At 47.3% G+C, this 18,308-nt stretch overlaps 2 non-coding genes across 2 annotated transcripts; both read right to left on the minus strand.

Annotated features, from left to right (window-relative positions):
- Positions 1-1,946: 1,946 nt before the first annotated feature.
- Positions 1,947-2,054, minus strand: LOC126012393 (U6 spliceosomal RNA). The gene has a single exon (XR_007496884.1). It is a non-coding gene; the product is annotated as a U6 spliceosomal RNA (small nuclear RNA).
- Positions 2,055-7,722: 5,668 nt separating this feature from the next.
- Positions 7,723-7,886, minus strand: LOC126013168 (U1 spliceosomal RNA). The gene has a single exon (XR_007497496.1). It is a non-coding gene; the product is annotated as a U1 spliceosomal RNA (small nuclear RNA).
- Between the last annotated feature and the right edge of the window lie 10,422 nt (positions 7,887-18,308).

Here is an 18,308-nt window from a genome sequence, read left to right on the forward strand (position 1 = left end):
TCCTGGCAGAGTGTGCCAAGGATTGAACCAGGACTGTCTGTGTGCAAGGTAAGCACCTTTCCTACAATTTTATTGCTTCAGACATAGAACCCTATTATTTTTTTTTTTTTTTTTTTGGTTTTTGGGCCACACCCAGCAGTGCTCAGGGGTTACTCCTGGCTGTCTGCTCAGAAATAGCTCCTGGCAGGCACGGGGGACCATATGGGACACCGGGATTCGAACCAACCACCTTTGGTCCTGGATCGGCTGCTTGCAAGGCAAACGCCGCTGTGCTATCTCTCCGGGCCCAGAACCCTATTATTTTAAAATATGAATCTTATACTCTGATGAATTTTTTCACAATACAGACATTTTTTTTTCTAGAGATAATATGTGTTAAAAGAGCAGCCAGATGAATCCAACACTTCATTTATGTAATGAAATAGCTAAGTATATGTGCATTTGCTTACTTGGGTTTGTTTTGTTTTGCACCACACCCAGCAGTGCTCTTGGATTATTCCTGGAAGTGCTCCCTAAGGGACGGGGGTTGGCTGCATCCAAGACAAATGGCTTAACCTTTTTATCATCTCTGCAGCCTCACATTTGCTTATTTATGACTAAATCAGTAAACAGATGATATTGGTTGTCTATGAGAAGAGTCTCAAAGATGAAGAAGAGAGTTTTATTATATATTCAGCAGCATATTTTGGATTTCAAACCATGTGACTTTATTACTTATACGTGATAATAAAGCACCCAAGTTCTCAAAAGGAAAAATAAAAGACCTAGATAATATGCAGATGGATAGAAAAAGAATAGGATGAAAAGCCAAAGAATATATATAAATATATTTTACCATATAAGATCACAACTATAATTTTATTTTTGTTTTGGGGCCACACCTGGCAGTGCTCAGAGGTTACTCCTGGCTCTGCACTCAGAAATCACTCCTGGCAGGTTCAGGGGACCATATGGGTTGCCAGGGACTGCACCCCGGTCTGTCCCGGGTTGGCAGTGTGCAAGGCATATGCCCTACTGTTGTACTATCACTTCGGCCCCATCACAACTGTATTTTATAATTGTATTGCTTTATACAATATTATTAATTACTTTTGGTTTGTTTATTTTAGGGCCACATCAGCAGTGCTCAGAGATTACTCCTGGCTTTGAAGTCAGGAATTACTCCTGACTGTGCTCGTGGGACCAAGGATAATGCCAGGGATTGAACCTGGGTCAGCTGCGTGCATGGCAAAAGCCTTACCTGCTATGTTTATAGTTTCAGACCTGCATTGTAATTTTTGTTTTGTTTTAGGACCACACTTCATAGTGTCCAGGGTTTATTCCTAGCTTTGTGCTCTAGAATCACTCTATTTTTTTTTCTCCTAAGGATCACTCTTTACAGTGTTCAGGGACTGTATTTTGTGCTGGTGGTGAAAATGGGTCAACCAGGGCCGGAGAGATAGCATGGAGGTAAAGCGTTTGCCTTTCATGCAGGAGGTCATTGGTTCGAATCCCGGCGTCCCATATGGTCCCCCGTGCCTGCCAGGAGCAATTTCTGAGCCTGGAGCCAGGAATAACCCCTGAGCACTGCCGGGTGTGACCCAAAAACCAAAAAAAAAAAAAAAAAAAAAAAGAAAATGGGTCAACCAGATGTAAGTTGAGTGTCGTTAGCCAACTTTATTATTTCTCCACCCCAAATTATAATAATATTTTCAAATAAATGATCAATTTTAATGTTATATAATTTTTAATTGAATTTTTATATTGTATTCTTTTTTTTCTTTTTTTTCTTTTTTTTTTTTTTTTGGTTTTTGGGCCACACCCAGTGACGCTCAGGGGTTACTCCTGGCTATGCGCTCAGAAGTCGTTCCTGGCTTGGGGGACTATATGGGACGCCGGGGATCGAATCGCGGTCTGTTCTAGACTAGCGCAGGCAAGGCAGGCACCTTACCTCTAGTACCACCGCACCGGTCCCGTTTATTCTTACGTTTTTTGCATGCCATCCTTGCAGAGGGGCCATGCTAATCTTCTCTATATTGTTCCAATTTTAGTATATGTGTTGCCGGAGCGAGCATATATTCTTAAGTTTTTTAAGCTGTATTCTTTGGGCTAGGAACAAGGCCCAAAGGACTCCGGGACCTTTTCTCATACGTGCTTTTCATGATGAAGCCCCAGGTTTGGTCTCTGGCACCTCACGGTCCTCAAGCTTTGGTTTTGTTTTTGTTTTGTTGTTTTTAGATCACATCCAAAAACAGGGGTTCTCAGGGATTACTCCTGACTCTGTTGTGCTCAGAAATCACTTCTGACAGGCTCAGGGAACCTTATGTGATGCGAGGAATCGAAACCCAGTCAGCCCCAGGTGAGCTGTGTGCAAAACAAATAACCTACCCACTGTACTATTGCTCTGGCCAGGTGCCCCAAGCTTTGGAAATGACCCTAGAGGACTGAGTCAAGAGTATTCCTGGGCCCGGAGAGATAGCACAGAGGTATTTGCCTTGCAAGCAGCCGATCCAGGACCAAAGGTAGTTGGTTCGAATCCGGGTGTTCCATATGGTCCTCCATGCCTGCCAGGAGCTATTTCTGAGCAGACAGCCAGGAGTAACCCCTGAGCACCACCGGGTGTGGCCCAAAAACAAAAACAAAAAAAAAGAGTATTCCTAAGCACCACTGGCTACGATTCCCCCCAAAAGCAGCAACTACAGAACAAAACAAAATCGCATTCATTACTGGGCTGACACTGTATTCCAGTGGTAGAGTTTATTATCAAACTCTTGCAGGCTTTTCTTTATGCTAACTTGAGTATAAAGGAAAATAGTTGCAATATACTCATTGGATCATACATAACACTGTTACAACACTCAGTAATGTGCAGTTTCTGTTTTAGCAATACATCAGAAATGTCTGAACCAATCCAAAGAAGTCTAACTCATTTTCATTACATCATAGTCCAGGGAGGTTGTACAAGTGATTCATAGGATTTCATTTGTTATGTAAAGTCTGCTTTGCACTACAAATAATACTAACTCAATATCAATATTTATTTCTTGTGACTATTTTTTTTCAGTGCTTGGGATCAAACCCTGGTTCCCTGCAGGTAAGGTATGTGCTTTGCCAGTCAGCTACATCCCTAACCCTTCCTATGACTACTTTAACAAATAACCAAACAAACAAAAATTAAAATAATGAGCTAGAGAGATTAAGTCAGCCAATGGAATACACCACCAAGTGTGGTTGGTTTTTTGTTTGTTTGGTTGGTTGGTTTGTTTTGGCTACACCTGCCTGTGCTCAGGACTTACTCTTAACTGCACTTGGTGTGGATCTGGGAACCATATGCGCATTGGACACCAAACTAGGGCTGGCTACGTGCAAGACAAACTTCCTTCCTGCTTACTGTCTCTCAAACCTCCTACCACTGGGTGTAGCCCCAAAACAAAACAAGCAACTAAGAATAAATTAACACTAATGGAGGCTGAGCTTAAAATGCTTAAAATAGGGGCCTGAGAGATGGCATAGTGGTAGGGTGTTTGCCTTGCAGGACCAATGGTGGTTTGAATTCTAATATCCCATATGGTCCCCCATGCCTGCCAGGAGCGATTTCTGAGCAGAGTCAGGAGTAACCTCTGAGTGCTGCCGGGTGTGACCCAAAAACCAAAAAAAAAAAAAAAAAAAAAAAAAAAAAAGCTTAAAGTAAGAAATTGCAGGGCACGGGCAGGAGTGATAGCACAGAGGTAAGGTGTGTACGTAGCCTTGCACGTGGATAACACAGGATCAACCCTGGTTCGAATCCTGGCATTCTATATGGTCCCCTAAGCCTGCCAGGAGTGACATCTGAGTGCAGAGCCAGGAGTAAATCCTGAGTGCCGCTGGATGTGATCCAAAAACAAACAAACAAAAAAAATTGCAGGGCAGGAACCATAGCACAGCAAGTAGGGATTTTGCTTTGCGTGCAGCCAACCCAGGTTCAATCCCTGGCATCCCATATGGTCCGCAAACCTGCCAGAATAATTTCTGAGCACAGAGCTAGAAGTAACCTTTGAGCCCAGCTGGGTGTGGCCCCCAGACAAAACAAAACTAAATTGCTTTCCTCAGAAATTGCTTTCCTCTAGAAGGAGGGGTTCCTTTTAGAAGCTCCTAGGGAGAATGTTTTCCTGTCCCCCTCTTAACTATCATTTGTCTGTCTGTCTGTCTGTCTAGTTTCGGGGCCATCAAGCAGTGCATTCAGGGAAGTGCTACTCCTCGATCTGTGCTTGACGTCCATCCTGGTGGGATAAGAGTGGGGAAAACCCTGTGGTCCATGGAATCAGACCTGGTCTTTCTGAATCTGCACCTCCACCTTCTTCTCTGTGCTTCTGCATCTTAAATCTCCCTCTCCCATGATCTCATCCTGGATGGTCTCAATTCTATAACATCACTCGATTATCTGTACAAAGTCTTTTTATTTTCTTTTTTTTCTCTTTTTAGTTTTGGGGTCACACCCGGCAGCACTCAGGAGTTGCTCCTGAGCCTTCACTCAGAAATCGCTCCTGGCAGGCTCGGGGGACCATATGGGATGGCAGGAATCTAACTTAGATCTATCCCTGGTCATCTGCGTGCAAGGCAAAGACCCTACTAAAGAAGTGCTATCGCTCTGGATCCACTTTTCTTTTAGAACCCAGGACCTTGAAAATGCAAATCTACTGCTCTGCTGCTGAGCCACATCCTTGCTTCTGGTGAAGAACATTTTTTCCAAATAAGTTTTAGGTGGACTTATATTTTTTTAATTTGTTTTTGGGTCATATCCAGTGGAGCTCAGGGGTTACTCTTGCCTGTGTGCTCAGAAATTGCTCCTGGAAGGCATGAGGGATCATATGGGATGCCAGGATTTGAACCATCATCTGTTCTGGATTGGTTTAGTGAAAGGCAAACCCCAACAGCTGTGCTATCTCTCCAGCCCCTGGACTTATCATCTTTATTTGGTCTCACACCCAGCCCTGATCTGGGACTGTTTCAGGCCTAGTGCTCAAGGGCTACTACTGGCAGACCAGGCGGTGCTAGAAATCAAACCCAGGTCTCCCAGGCCCCAGGCCTTTGAACCTTTCTGAACTTCCGGTGCTTATCTTTTGAATGGCTGACATTCAGCCTACTGAATAAGCTGTGTATATCCTTATAGCTTTCTTAGTTTTTTTCTTTTTTTTTTGGACCACACCCAGTGAGGCTCAGGGGGTTACTCTTTGGCTATATGCTCAAAAATTGCTCCTGTCTTGGGGGATTATATGGGACGCTAGGGTATTGAATCACAGTTCATCCTAGGCTAGTGCGGACTGCTTGCGCCACCACTCCAGCCCCACCTTACAGCTTTCTTTAGTTTATTTTTTCTTTCTCTTTTTTTGGTCACAACCCAGAAGTTTTCCTGGTTGTGTTCAGGGAACCACATAGTGTCAGGGATCAAACCTGTGACTCTTCCAGGGGCCGGAGAGATAGCATGGAGGTAGGGTGTTTGCCTTGCATGCAGAAGTAGTGTTTGCCTTGCATGCAGAAATAGTTTGATTCCCAGTATCCCATATGGTCCCCCGAGCCTGCTAGGAGTAATTTCTGAGCACAGAGTCAGGACTAACCCCTGAGTACTGCCAAGTGTGACCCAAAAACCAAAAACAAAAAGAAAAACCTGTGACTCTTGCATGAAAAACTTTTGCTCCAGCCCCAGGTCTCTGTAGTTTCTATTATTTGTTTGTTTGTTTTTGGGTTACATCTAGCAGTGTTTAGGGATCCTGACTTTGTGCTCGGGAATCACCCTTGGTGGTGTTCAGGGGGCCATCTGGGATGCTGAGGATTGAACCTGGGTTGATCCCACGGAAGCCAAATGTTTTACCTGCTCTACTATCACTTTGGCCCTGATAGTTTCTGTGTAGGACAGTTTAATGTATCTTTTGATCTATAGATATATTATTAAGCAATGTATACATTCGTGTTTGAATTGGTTTATTGTAGGATTGTAGGTGAACCTAGAGCCTCACATATTCAAGCAAGTACTCTACTACTGAGCTAGATCCAGTCCCAGGTATGTGTATCTTATTTTATTCTTATGATGATCATTATTTGATTTGGGGATTATACCCAACAGTTTTTAGGGAATACTCCTGGAAATGTCAGACATATCATACTGAAGATGCTGAAGATTGAACCCAGGCTCCCAGATGCAAACAAGTACAATAGTCGAGGGGTCAGAGAGATAGCATGGAGGTGGTGCATTTGCCTTTCATGCAAAAGGACGGTGGTTCAAATCTCGGTCCCCCGAGTCTGCCAGGAGTGATTTCTGAGCAGAGAGCCAGAGTAACTCCTGAGTGCTGCCGGGTGTGACCCCAAAACCAAAAAACCAACCAACCAACCAAACAAAAACCACAATAGTTTGGGGAACTATCTCTTGGAGTCTTTGGTCCATGTATTCATGTACTCTGTGCTCAGTGCTTAGTCCTGGCTCTGAACTCAGGGAGCACTCCTGGCAGTGCTTAGGGGACCATATGTAATGCCAGGAATTGAACCTTGATCTGGTGTCAGGACACACAAGCCCTTAATCCTTGTTCTATCTCTGACACCTGGAAGTTCTTTATACTGTTGGTCAATCTACTGGGTGAATGAACAATGGATATTGTTTTCATTTGCTTTTCTTTTTTTTAAATTTTTTTAAAATTTTTTTGGTTTTTGGGCCACACCCAGTGGTGCTCAGGGGTTACTCCTGGCTTTCTGCTCAGAAATAGCTCCTGGCACGGGAGACCATATGGGACACCGAGATTCGAACCAACCACCTTGCAAGGCAAACGCCGTTGTGCTATCTCTCCGGGCCCTTATTTGCTTTTCTATGACTATGAGTGAAACATGCATCTTTTTTTTTTTTTTTTTTTGGCCACACCCATTTGATGCTCAGGGGTTACTCCTGGCTATGCGCTCAGAAATCACCCCTGGCTTGGGGGACCATATGGGACGCCAGGGGATCGAACCGCGGTCTTGATCCTTGGCTAGCGCTTGCAAGGCAGACACCTTACCTCTAGCGCCACCTTCCCGGCCCCAAACATGCATCTTTTTAATGAGCAATTGGAGTTTTCTGTTCCATGAATTGGCCATTTTGTGCATATTTTAAATTTTCATTTATAGAAATTGTTCTATGTTGGAGCTACAATGTGTTTGCCTATCTTTTTTATTTGTTTGTTTTTAGGCTATATCCACTAATGTTCAGGGGTTACTCCTGGCTCTGCACTCAGGAAGCACTCCTAGAAGTGCTCAGGGACCATATAGAGAACCTTATGGATGCCAGCTATCTATTTGGCCCTATTTGGGGTGCGGGTACACTAAGCAATGTTCAGGGGTTATTTCTGGCTCTACACTCAGGAATCATTTGTCAAAGGCTCAGGGAATCATAAGGAATTCCAGAGACCTAACCTGGTTTGGCAGCATGTAAGGCAACTGCCCTACACACTGTACTATTGTTCTGGTCACAACTTTATTTTATTTATTTATTTATTTATTTTGTTTGTTTGCTTGTTTTTGGGCCACACATGGCGGCTCTCAGGAGTTACTCCTGGTTCTGCACTCAGAAATTGCTCTTGGCAGGCACGGGGGACCATATGGGATGCCAGGATTCGAGCCACCATCCATCTTGGATTGGCTACTTGCAAGGCAAACAAACACCCTACCGCTATGCTATCTCTCTGGTCGTACCATTTTATTTATTTATTTATTTATTTATTTATTTATTTATTTATTTATTTTCAGGGGAGAGTGCGAACACAGTCCCCCACTACCACAAATTACGCGGTCGAGTTTCCCACATTTGGGGAAATCTCAGGGGTCAGCACACCCGGAGTGCAATGGGTGAGCCTCGCCCTGGGGAAACCACCTTCGTGATCATGGTATCTCCCCTGCCAGGTAAGTATCCCATTTTATTTTTATACTTCTATTCTATTTTGGGGGGGTGTTTTGGGCCACACCCGGTGACACTCAGGGGTTACTCCTGGCTATGAGCTCAGAAATCGCTCCTGGCTTGGGGACCCATATGGGACTCCGAGGGATGGAACAGCGGTCCATCCTAAGGCTCTGGCTTGGTGCTCTGGGTGGCTCCCTGCAGTGCTCAGCAGATAATATGATGCTGGGATGATCTAAGGCCTTCTGCATATATATATATATATATATATATATATATATATATATATATATATAATCATTATTATTTTTGGCTACACCTGGTTGTATTCAGGGCTGATGACTCTTCGCTGGGGGTTCACTCCTGTAGTGCTTGAGGGATGGGATGACGCATAACAAACTTCCTTGCAAGGCAAACACCCTACCTGGTAGATGTACTATTGCTCTGGTGCAAATATCTTTGTATCTTTTATTTGGAAGTTTTAAAATTATTATTATTTTTGTTGTTGTTTTTGGATCACACCTGACAGCGCTCGGGGGCAGGCTCAGGGACCATATGGGATGCCGGGATTCGAACCACCTTCCTTCTGCACGCAAGGCAAACGCTCTACCTCTGTGCTATCTCTCCGGCCCCTAAAATTATTTCTTATGTGGAATTGAGTTATAAATATTTATTTTTATTTCCAGCACTGTTACATTATATACAATACTGTTGATGGTAGGGTTTAAAGCGCATAATGTTTTAACACCACACCCTCTATCATTGCCTGCCACTTCAGCCTATTTATCCTTGGTATTAATTAGAACGTGGTATGCTTCTAGTTTTATTTTGAATCGTCAATTAAACCTGCATGGCCAATCAAAATATACACTTTTTAAAATTTGTTTGTTTTGGGCCACACCGACAGCGCTCAGGGGTTACTTCTGAGCTGCTATGACTCCGGCTCCAAAATAGCCTTTTATCATCGACTTGTTTGCCACCTATGACAACTTTACTATCTATCAGTTTCACAGAAACTTAAAATTTTGGTTTTTCATAGGTGACACGCAAGTGCACCAGTCGCAAAACGGGTCTTGGGTGTACGGCGTAGTTCCACGCACAAACTAAACTGCTATGGTCTGAACAAGCAAACAACAAACAAACAAACAAACAAATGAAGCAGAGAGGAAGACGTAGGAAAGAGCCTCTTGGGCTCGGAAGTCTTAAGTTTTGCTTTTCCGAGCATCAACCCAAATGCAGGTGACCAAGGCGGCCGAGGCTTGGCGCGGGGCTGAGCGGCTGGCACCGAGGTCCAAGCCACGTCGCAGATCTACATTGCAGTCCAGGCAGGTAAGGAAGCAGACGACGCGGAATTCGGGGCGGGCATGGCGCCAAGGCAGGCTCCGGAGGCCAGGTCGGCGGTGAGCCGCTCCCGGTCGGTGGGCTGGCCGGGGATTCCCGACCAGCGATTGCCGGTGGAGTTCTCGCCGCCTCCCACCTCCAGCGACCTGCTCGGCTGGGCGGGGCTGGACTGGGCGGGGCGGGGCGGCCCTTCCTCGGCCTCGGGGCTGCCGCAGCCTCCGCGGCTCGCGGATTGGCCGGGGCGGCGCGCGGAGGCGTGGCCATGCCCGGAGTGGTCAGTCTGAGCGGCTCGCGGATTGGCTGGGGCGGCGCACGGAGGCGTGGCCAGGGCCAGGACTGCCAGTCGGACGGCGCGTGGAGGCGTGGTCAGGGCCGGGTCGGGGCGGCGCGCGGATTGGCTAGGGAGGAGCGTGGAGGCGTGGCCTGGTCCAGGTCTGCCAGTCGGGGCGGCGCGCGGATTGGCTGAAGCTGCGCGCGAAGGCGTGGCCAGAGCCGGGGCTGCCAGTCGGGGCGGCGCGAGGATTGGCTGGAGCGGCGCGCGGAGGCGTGACCAGAGCCGGGACTGCCAGTCGGGGGCGGCGCGCGCGCGCCCGTCCTGGCAGAGGCGCGGACGCGGGCACGGTGTCGGCGCGCGCGTGCTCGGCGGCTGGTGTGGCGGCGGCGGCGGCGGAGGAGGAGCGGCGGGCCATGGCTGCGGGCAGCCGGCGGGTGTAGCGCCGCGCCGGGCCGGCGGGGTGACGGGGGGCGAGGCGGGGATGGGAGTGCCTCGGCCGGGCCGGCGGGGCTGCTGAGGCCGGCGGCAGGTGAGTGGCGCGGCGCGGCGGGGCGGGAGTCCCGGGCGGGGGCGCGCTGGGATCCGTCGTCCGGTGCAGCGGGAGGCGGCGGCGGCCACTCGGGGCCCGGGCGGCGCTTCCTGCCGCCGCCGGCGACGCCCGACCCTCCCGGGGCGCCGGCCCGAGCCTGAGGCCGCCCAGCGGCGCCCGAGGGAGGCTCTTGCGCCGGTTCCGCTGCCGGTGCCGCAGCCCGGGCCGGGCGCTCTCGGGCGTTGGGCGGCCGCGCGTCTTGCGAAGGGCCGGCTGCTGTTGCCGCAACTTCCCCGCCGGCTTCCTGCGGGGCCGGCCAGGCTTGGACCGTCGCTCCCCGGCCCGATCTGCCCGTCCGGGCGTCCCGATCCCCGAGCGGTCGCCCCGAGTGTTAGCCCGGGGAGCGGCCCTCCCTGTCCGTCCGCGCCGATTGCCCCATCCGCCATCGGGGAGGGAGTGACAGGCGCTCGGTCAACATCGCGGCTGTCCGGTGAAGTCATCGCGAGCGAGGCGAGTCGAGTGGAGTCGGACGTCCGAGCACTCGCTCGGAGCCCCGGGAGTGTTTGCAAACACGACTCCTCCTCACGTCGCCGTCTGTCTTCCCGCCAGCCCGACGGCTGTCTCGGCAGCAAGGCCCTTCCTTCCCCGTCGCGGGGGATTTTGCACGCCGCCCTCGCCGGGAAGGGAGGTCCGGACGCTTTCTGAAAAGCAGAACTAAGTGGGCAAGCGGCTTGGGTGCGCGGAGCTCGGGCCTTGGGCGGTCGGCGGGGATAAAGATCTGCAGCGAGTTTCGGAAGACCGAGGGGCAACAAAGTGAAACATCTCGAGTTTTTTTAAGTGGCGTTGTATCCACTGAAGGAATGAGAAGACATGGTAGCACTGCGGGAGGGCGTTTGCCTTGCAGCAAGGCTGACCCAGGGAGAACCTGGTTTGATCCCCAGCATCCCATTCGGTCCCCTCATCCAGAGCCAGGAGTCCACCCTAAGTGTCGCCGGGTATAGCTCCCCAAAACAAAGATAACAGCAAGAAACTAAAATAAACTCATTTTTTTTTTATTGCGGGGTGGGGAGCACACCCACGACACCCTGATCTCTGCACTTTGGGATCACTCGTGGCGGGTCTCCGGGCCCCCTGGGTGCCAGGGATGGAAACCAGGGTTGGTTGCATGCAGGGCAAATGCCCTATCTGCTGTTCTATGGGCTGCTTCAAACAGAGGGCATTTTGCTGGGTTTTTAATTGATTGCTATTTGTCATCTGTTGTTGTCAATATTTTCAGCCTTTCTTAGAGTTTGGCATTTGATCCAACTTGTTTTGTGAATGGAGTGGAATAAAAACAATTTTTTTTTGGCCACACCCATACTCAAGAGGCTACTCCTATGCTGGAGATCATTCTTAGTAGTGTGCTCTGGTTGTACGAGGAATGAAATTAGGGCCTCCTGTGTGGAAAGTATGGATTCTAACCTGTTAAGCGATTTCCCTGGCTCTTTCTGTGATTTTTTTAAATGTGTGTGTGTGTGTGTGTGTGTGTGTGTGTGTTTTTTTTTTTTGGTCTTTATTTTTTTTAAACTTCATTTGTTTATTAATTGATTGATTGGTTTCTGGCTCACACCCAGCAGTGCTCAGGGTTTACTCCTGGCTCTGCAATCAGAAATCACCCCTGGCAGGCTGGGGGCCATATGGGACGATGGGAATTGAACCGGGTCCCTCCTGGGTCGGCTGCATTCAAGGCAAAACACCTTACCGCTGTGCTCTCTCTCCAGCCCCTATTTTTTGATCTTTGGACACACCAACCAATCTGGCTTTAGCCAGGATTTATTAACTCTGGTTCTGTGCTGCATCACTGCTGGGTACATAAAATGGATTGGTACTTAGAAGGCAAGTGCTCAACTTGCTGTCCCATTTTTTTTTTTTTTATCCCCTGTTGGTTTTTTGTTGTTAATAATGTTCTTTTTGAGCTACACCTGGTGGCACTCAGAGAAATAGATCCTGGTAAGGCTGGGGATCATATGGGATGCTGGGAATCGAATACGAGTTTGTCCCGTATTGGCCACGTGCTCAGCAAACGCTCTACTGCTGTTGCTGTTGCTCCTTCCCCTGTTGTTTTTTTAAAGGGTTGCATTTAGCAGTGCTCAGGGATTTTCTCTGGTTCTGTGCTTGGTGCTTGGGGTGCCAAAGATGAAACCAGAGGATTTTGCATGCATAGTCCGTGGGCAGCCTTGTGAGTTATTGCTCTGGTCCGGTAGGAAAAACCAATTTTTTAAATGACCCTTGTAAATTAAATTATGTGCTTCCTTGTTGTCTAATTATGGTTTTCCCTGTTTTTCATCAGCCCTCTGGACCCAATAGTATATGCCGTGCTAGCTAAGTTGAAAGAATAAGGCTCAGAGTCGAATAGCTGGGGTCTTGGGGATGTTACTCAATCTTTTTGGGACTGGTTTTTGGCACCAGGGATCAAACACAGAGCCTTATGTGGGAAATACAAGCTCTACTACTGAATTCCATCTCAGCCTTACCTTTCACAGATTTTTAAATTTTTATTTTATATTTTGGTCACACAGTGTACAGGGCTTACTCCTGGCTCTGCATTCATGGGTCATTCCTTGTGAGGATAGGGGAACTATTTAGGATGCCTAGAATTTTTTTTTTGCCACACCCAGTGATGCTCAGGAAGTACTCAAGGCAGTGCTCAGGCAGGTGGTATGCTGGGAATTGAACTCAGGTCAGTTTCAAGCAAGGTTAGTACTCTACCTGCTATACTATTGCTTTGGACCCCTAGAATGTGAGGATTAAATTCAGGTTGACTGTATTTAGAGCAGTGCTCCTTTTTTGGGGGAGTGGGGTGGGGGGGCTTTACTCAGCTTTACTCCTGGCTCTGGCTCAGAAATTACTCCTGACAGGCTCAGGGAACCAAATGGGAGGCCAGGGATCGAACCCGAGTTGACCGAGTGCAAGGCAAATGACCTACTCGATGTGCTATCGCTCTGGCACCTGTTTTTTTGTTTATTTGTTTGGTTGGTTTTTGGGCCACACTGGTGATACTCAGGTTACTCCTGGCTATACACCCAGAAATTGCTCCTGGCTTGGGGAACCATATGGAATATGGGACACGCCGGGTGATCGAACTTTTGTTTGTCCTTTGTCTGCTGAGTGCAAGGCAAGAGCCCTACCACTGCACCACCGCTCCGGCCCCATCTGGTCCCTGTTTGAATTTTTGTTTTAAACTTAGAGAATTTGAGTATATGAGTGACAGGTGTGTTGAGGTGTTGAGAGGGTTGTGGTCTAAAGAAACCTCCCAGGATTATGTATTTTGTTGCTGTTTAGGGCACTTACTGGAGTTGCTTGGGGTTATCTTGGCTCTATATTCAGGGTCTCTCCTGGTATTTGGGGAGCCACATGGCTCTGGGAACTGAACCCAGGTCTCTTGCAAAGCATGTGCTCAACCATTTAGTTATCTGTGGGACATAGGATACTCTACATATATACTTTTCCTTCTGACGATGTCACTGTTTCTTGTTGGCTTTTTCTTCTCTTCCAAAAACATCCTAGTGCTTTAGGACTTGCAAGCCTGGCCTGTTGTTCCTTTTTCCTACCGTGCTCTTGTGATCTCATTCTACCCTCTGGTCAATATGATGTTGAAGCTCAGAGTTTTATCTTCAATCCTGAACTTCAGATGTCTTTGGCCAGCCTATCTGCTACATGATAACTTCCCTTCATTTGTCTGTAGGCATCTGAGATGTATAACATGTTCAAACTGGAGAGCCTTTGATTTTCATTCCTTAACCTGTTCCTTCCCTAACAGTCTCCTTTTCTTCTACTTCTTTTTGTTTTAGGCCATACTCTAGTAGTAGCTCTAGGGCTACTTCCAGCAGTGTTATTTTTTTGGCCCCCTTTTTTTTGGGGGCCACACCTGGTAGATGCTTAGGGGTTACTCTTGGCTCTGCGCTCAGAAATCGCTCTTGGCTTGGGGGACCATATGGGATGCCGCGGGATCGAACCATGGTCCATCCTAGGTTATCGCGTGCAAGGCGCTGCACCACCGCTCTGGCCCTAAGCAATGTGATTTGGATTGCTGTCAGTGGGACTTGGGGACTTTGCTGTGCTGGGAATTGTGAACGGAACCTAGGGGTTCAGCATGCAAAACATGAACATTAGCCCTCTGAGGGTTTTATATGGGTTCTTAGGTCTGGCAGTGCTCAGGGTTTACTTTTGGCTCTACTCTGGGAGATGGAACCAGGGTCAGCTACAAAAAGGCAAATGCCTTAATGCTTCTCTGGCCCTGCCTATTAGTCTGTCATAGCCAGACACTGTGTAGGTAGGGCAAGTGGTGCTGGATGGGTCTCAGTGTCTCTTGGCCATGCTGGTTTGTAACACACCATTTTAGCTATCATTTTGGCCCTTGACACGTGTGTGTGTTTCTGTGTGTTTTGTGGTGCTGGAAACACATGCAAGTCCTCTGTACATCCCACCTCCATCACCAGCTACAGCCCAGTTCATACTTTTTCTGTTGTTTCTCTATCTGGTATTTCTTAGTGAGCATCTTCCATCTTCTTCATGAGACTTTTTTTTTTCTTTTTTTCTTTTTGGGTCACACCTGGCTGAGCTCAGGGGTTACTCCTGGCTCTATGCTCAGGAATCGCTCCTGGCAGGCTTGGTGGACCAGATGGGATACTGGGGAATGAACCTGGGTTGGCAGTGTGCAAGGCTAACACCCTACCACTGTGCTATTGCTCTGGCCCCTTCACGAGACTTCTTGCTCTGATCTTGCTTGCTTAGAGTTCATTTCCTTGTCTTCTTTCTTGGCTTGACTTTTGGCCACCCATGATAGTGCTGCTTTGGGCTATTCCTGGCGTGGTGCTGGGGAGGTGGGAATTCAACCTGTACTGGTGTCTATGAAGCTTGAGCTCAGCTTGTTGAGCTCTCTCTCGAGTTCATTTTTGGACAGCATTTTTAGAGCGAAGGGGCAAGGGTTGTCTATGGTCTCTATGGTCTCCCAGCACTGCCGGAATGTGGGTCCTAATCTTTTCTCCCACAAACAAACAGCAGAGCAAAATTTACTTTCTTGTCCCAACAGTTTCTTATTACACAAAAAAGAAGTAGCTCTAAACTCCTTGCATCATCAGTTGATTTTCTTGTTTTATTTATTAGTTTTTTAATTTTCTTCCAATACAATTTAAGCTTCATGTTTTACACACACACACACACACACACACAGCACAACACATGCGCGCGTCCCTGCACCTTGTCTATTATTCCTGGGGTATTGCTCTAACTAGAACAGTGTCTGGAACATTTAATGTTGTATGAATTAATGTGTGAATAAAATTAGTTACACAATCTCCTGACTCCAAGTGTAATGTGTTCTGAACACATTTTACCCTTTTTGGGTTCCAGATTTGTGCAATTGAGGAAGTTACCAGAAGGCCTACTGTTTCTGTTCGGTCTCCCTTGTCTTCACTGATGATCTCCAGTCTCTGTGAATTTGTTCATTGTTTGCTAGACTTTTAATATTTTTGTAAATAAGTAACCAAATAAGTGTTCAGGCCTTTTCTTTCTTGATGTTTGGAATACACACGGTGGTGCTTGGGGTTGCTGCCAGCAGTGCTAGGAGTTGGGGGAATGTGTGGGGAATTGAACCTGGCATTCCTCATATAAAGCATGTGTTCCAGCTCTGTGAGTCATTTTCCAGCCCTTGTTTCGTTCTTTTGAGGCAGTTAGTTAGGGGATTGGCTCTTGCCACGGTAGTGCTGATACAGTTCAGCATACCAGATCCTCTATGGCCCTATTTGGAGTTTCACAAAAGAGCTGATGCGTAGGTTACTTTGCTTTTGGTTCATATCTGGCAGCACTCGGGGCTTACTCCTGGAAGGCTCAAGGAACCATCTGGGGTGTTGGGGATTGAAGCTGGGTCAACCACATGGAAGGCTGTACTGCCACTCCAGTGCATGAAGAAATTTATTTTAAAGCAAATTTTTATTTTAAAATGTTATTATTTATTTATTTAGTTTTGGGTTTTGGGCCACACCGGCAGTGCTCAGCAGTTACTCTTAGCTCTGAACTCAGAAATCACTCCTGGCAGGCTTGGGAGCCATATGGGATGCTGGGAATCGAACTTGGATCTGTCTTGGGTCGCCTTGCTGCTGTGCTATCGCTCTAGCCCCTAAAACAAATTTTTTTTTTTTTTTTTTTTTTTGGTTTTTGGGCCACACCCGGCGATGCTCAGGGGTGACTCCTGGCTGTCTGCTCAGAAATAGCTCCTGGCAGGCACGGGGGACCATATGGGACACCGGGATTCGAACCAACCACCTTTGGTCCTGGATCGGCTGCTTGCAAGGCAAACACCGCTATGCTATCTCTCCGGGCCCTCCCTAAAACAAATTTTTAAAAAGCGACTTGGCTGCATATGGGGCAGTGACCTACAGTTTACTAACCTAAGTGCTAAACACCTTGTGTGAATGAAAAGCTTACTTTTCTTCTGAAGACCTTATTGAGTCTTCATAATTGTGATATAGCATTCTACCAAGGGCTCCAGTGTGACCGTTTAGTAAGTGGTTTTCAGTGGCTAGGAAACAGGAATTTCTCTCCAGTGCTCAAAATCATCCTCACCTTAGAACACAGCTTTCATTATAGAAAATTAGGTGAAAAGGCTAGTCTGCAAGGTATTATTATAAATAATGGTTTTGTTTCTGCTTTAGTGGATTAAGCAGTCTGTGTGTGTGTGAACTGTGCTCAGGACTGACTGCTGGCTGTGAACTCAGGAATCATTCCTGGTGGGCTCTGGGGACCTTATGGGAGGTCGGGGATCAAATCCTGATTGGCATGTACAAGGCCCCTATTTGTCCTGTTTTTACTAGTTGGCAGTTAAACTAGTTAAACATCAGCACAGGGTGCCTCTAAGGCAGGGGTCTCAAACTCGCCACTCGCAGGCCGCAAACAGCCCTCCGTACAGCATTTTGTTGCCCTGCCCTAGAGGAATCTTTTTTGTTTTGTTTTGTTTTGTTTTGTTTTAGTTGTTTGGGTCACACCCCCCAATGTTCAAGGCTTACTACTGACATTGCACTCAAGGATCATCCCGATATTGCCTCCTGTGGCCCCCAGGTAAATTGAGTTTGAGACCCCTGCTCTAAGGAATCGCCTTGGGAATCTTTCACGGTAGTTTTTAGTTTTTATAGTACTTTCTCCCTGGCAAAGTAACAGGAACACTGCATGGTTGGGTGTGTTCAGCGTGATAACCAGCATTTGTTTGAATATTATGGATTGCATACCTCTAATTTAGATCTTTCTGAAAGTCAGGAGAATCACATTTTAAAAATGACTTGAAGATATTTTGTTGGACTGGGGGTAGAAGCATGCCCAGCAGTGCTTAGAGTTTACTCCTGCTTAGGTGGTGATTGGAGGACTATTTGTGGTGCCAGGGATTAAACTGAGGTCAGCCACATGCAAGGCAAGCACCCAACTCCTTCTGTCTCTCTGGCCCCAAGAAAAACTTTTGTCTTGAAGTTGGACCATACCTCGCAGTGCTCAGGGCTATTTTTGTTCTTTGCTCACTAGTGAGCCCTGATAAAAGTCGGGGAACTGTAAGTGATGTTTGAATCTCTTGTGGTCAACACCACTGCATGTAAGACAGGTGCTTTATCTCTTGTGCTACCTGTCAGACCCAAAGATTTTAATAAGATGTCACTAAAAGTACAGAATGAAACTTTTACAGGCTGTAAACTTAGATTTCCTTTTTTGTGTTTGGTCCTGTAAATTTTGTTTTTAAGAATATCCTTCCCTGGGGTCAGAGCCATAGCACAGCAGGTAGGGCATTTACCTACCTAGTGGTAGGGCATTTACCTAGGGCATTTACCTAGTGGTGTTTGGGGGACCATGTGAGATGCCAACGATCAAATACAGGCTGGCTGCATGCAAGGCAAACACCCATCTCCAGCCTCCATGGATTTTTTTCTTTTGTGTGTTTATTTGGTTTTGGTTTTGGGGTCACAGGTAGTGCTCAGTTACTGCTCCTGGCATGGTGCTCTGGGCTACTCCTGGTACCTAGAGAACCTGAGGCATGTACTCCAGACCTTTAAGTTACTTCCCTTACCTGGTCCATTTAACCAAGGACCAAAGGAGTTTTATCAAAGCACAGACTGGTTAACAGTCCCTCCCCCCATGAACATTATACAGAACAATTCTGTCATTCCAAGGAGTTTCTTCATGGGAACTCTTTGTAGTCACACCCCACACCCTGGAATTGTTTAGACACTGTCATGGATAGAATATGTCAGAACTGGACTAAGTGGTTAATTGCT

Source organism: Suncus etruscus, chromosome 6 (genome assembly GCF_024139225.1).
Source record: "Suncus etruscus isolate mSunEtr1 chromosome 6, mSunEtr1.pri.cur, whole genome shotgun sequence".
NCBI classification, from domain to species: domain Eukaryota; kingdom Metazoa; phylum Chordata; class Mammalia; order Eulipotyphla; family Soricidae; genus Suncus; species Suncus etruscus.